The sequence below is a fragment of the Atractosteus spatula genome, assembly GCF_055471065.1.
Source record: "Atractosteus spatula isolate fAtrSpa1 chromosome 16 unlocalized genomic scaffold, fAtrSpa1.hap1 SUPER_16_unloc_1, whole genome shotgun sequence".
Taxonomy (NCBI): Eukaryota; Metazoa; Chordata; class Actinopteri; order Semionotiformes; family Lepisosteidae; genus Atractosteus; species Atractosteus spatula.
Window position 1 is genome coordinate 2,556,194 of NW_028296631.1, and position 2,119 is coordinate 2,558,312.

At 40.4% G+C, this 2,119-nt stretch overlaps 1 non-coding gene across 1 annotated transcript; it reads right to left on the reverse strand.

Annotated features, from left to right (window-relative positions):
• Nucleotides 1-359: 359 nt before the first annotated feature.
• On the reverse strand, nt 360-430 carry trnag-gcc (transfer RNA glycine (anticodon GCC)). Its single transcript has one exon. It is a non-coding gene; the product is annotated as a tRNA-Gly (tRNA).
• Between the last annotated feature and the right edge of the window lie 1,689 nt (nt 431-2,119).

Below are 2,119 nucleotides of genomic sequence, written 5' to 3' on the forward strand. Positions count from 1 at the left end.
AGGAGAAGCATTATTGAAGACCATCAATTACCAAGAGCTTTTGTCAAAGGTTTTGGTGGTCACTTTTAATGACCACAGAGAGCTATGACCTCGGTTTTACATCTCATCCAAAAGACGGCGCCTTTTTACCACACAGCGTCTCCGTCACTATACTGGGGCATTGGGACCCGCACAGACGTCAGGGTGAGCGTCCCACCGCTGGCTCCATTAACACCGCTTCCAGCTGTAAGCTTTGCTTTTCCCTGTAGGTCATCCTCATCTGGGTACTGACCTGGCTCACAGCTTCTAAGCTTCAGTGGGTTTTCAGTTGCGAGTTGAAAGGGGATGCAAGTGATGGAGCCGCTCGCTGCAAAAGCCACTGCATTGGCCAGGAATCGAACCCGGGCCTCCCGCGTGGCAGGCGAGAATTCTACCACTGAACCACCAATGCACGCTGCAAGGGTCTACAAAAAAGACGCTTTTTTACCACTCTGTGCTGGATGTTGGGTCCCAAGGGAACTTCTGGACGAGTGAGAATTTTCTGCTATCAAAATTTGGTTTCGGAGACTTTTGGCAGCCTACAGATGCAGCCATTCAAAATGCGCGGGCGATACTGCATTATTTTGCGGTACGCTGTACGCAGTCTACCGCAAGCTACCGGTAAATACCGCGAGTTACCGTAAATTCTCCTATAATACGACAAGCAAAATAATAGTATCCGGAATATCCGCAAGGTGGAGCTAATAAAGCTCAACCTCTCATGTTTGAGCTGTGGCCATCAAAGTCTTTAACGAAGATATTACTAATAGTATTAATAATGAATGACCTTGGACAAGCTGTAAGTGTAAACTCAAAGTATTGCCCTGGTCAACATTCTTTTTTTCATTGACCGTCTTTGTAAAAGTAACACCACAGCATTTTGCAATCACGCATTTGTTTCCAATCATGCAAAGTACAGTAATTTTTGAGAATCGATTCACCATGCCTTTCACATGCTCATAAAAGAGATTGATTTAGGAACATAAACATATTACCGTATGAAAACTGTACTGTATACAGTATGTATATGTATATTTAATGTCTTAACTGTGCCCGTTTAAGTATTGAATATTCATATCTGATTTTACCACTGAAGGGAAATCTTAGTAGCTGAGCATAAAAAGAATAGGAGCATACTGCAACGCGTGTGAAGGCCATAAACGATATTAATTTTGGAACATAAACATAGAGTATATGGCTGGTCTCGGTACTTTAAAGAAAACATACACGAAACATGGTTTCATTATGACCAGAATCGGTCTTGAGATATTTTTAACTTGATTTACAGTATTTGAGAGGTATGTCTTAACACCGATACTACAGTGCTTAAGTACTGCTCACGTATATGTTTCTAGGTTTATATTATGCATTTCATACGGTCAAATTACTTTTGAGCAACTAATAAGAAGCGCGAAACGGTATGCGTTTCAGTTTCGTTTTGTGCTGGGACCCGTGGATTGATTAGAGATATCAAGTACATACAAGTCATTTTTTAAATGTTGTAGTTCGTCTTGAAAAAATGTTACGAGTACATCATCTATCAACAATTACACAGGTTCTGTTTCCATATTGCGGATTTTGGTTACGTAATATTATTTTCTAGATTTCACGTTGTGAATATATGATTTGGGCAAACAGAGCCGCAAAGAAGTACATTATGGGTTGTTGTTGTTTTTTTTGCAGTTTTATCTAGAACAAGCGATGCTTAAATCTTTGTCTGATTCTTGTGAAACTATCCACACGACAGTTACAGTACCTAGGAGTTGACTTCAGTGATGTCACTGATGGGATGTTTCTAAAAATCCATCCTCTGTAAAACGTCTTCTCTAGTTGTCCTGCATATGTATTCGCTAATGAAGCTGTGTGTTCTGAGCCTGGATCTCTACATTTCTGTATGAACCAGCTTAGAGGGCTAAAGACAGCTTGTGTTTAAATTGAGTGTAAGGCAATTTATGCTTCTAAAGTCATGGTCAGCATTTATTATTGTACTGTGCTGTAAACTTGTTCTGTGCCTAGTCACATTATTTTATAGCGTTTTTATAGTGTTATCAAATCCGGTGGCGCTGTGTGTTAGTTTCCTGACTCCCATGTCACATGGTCT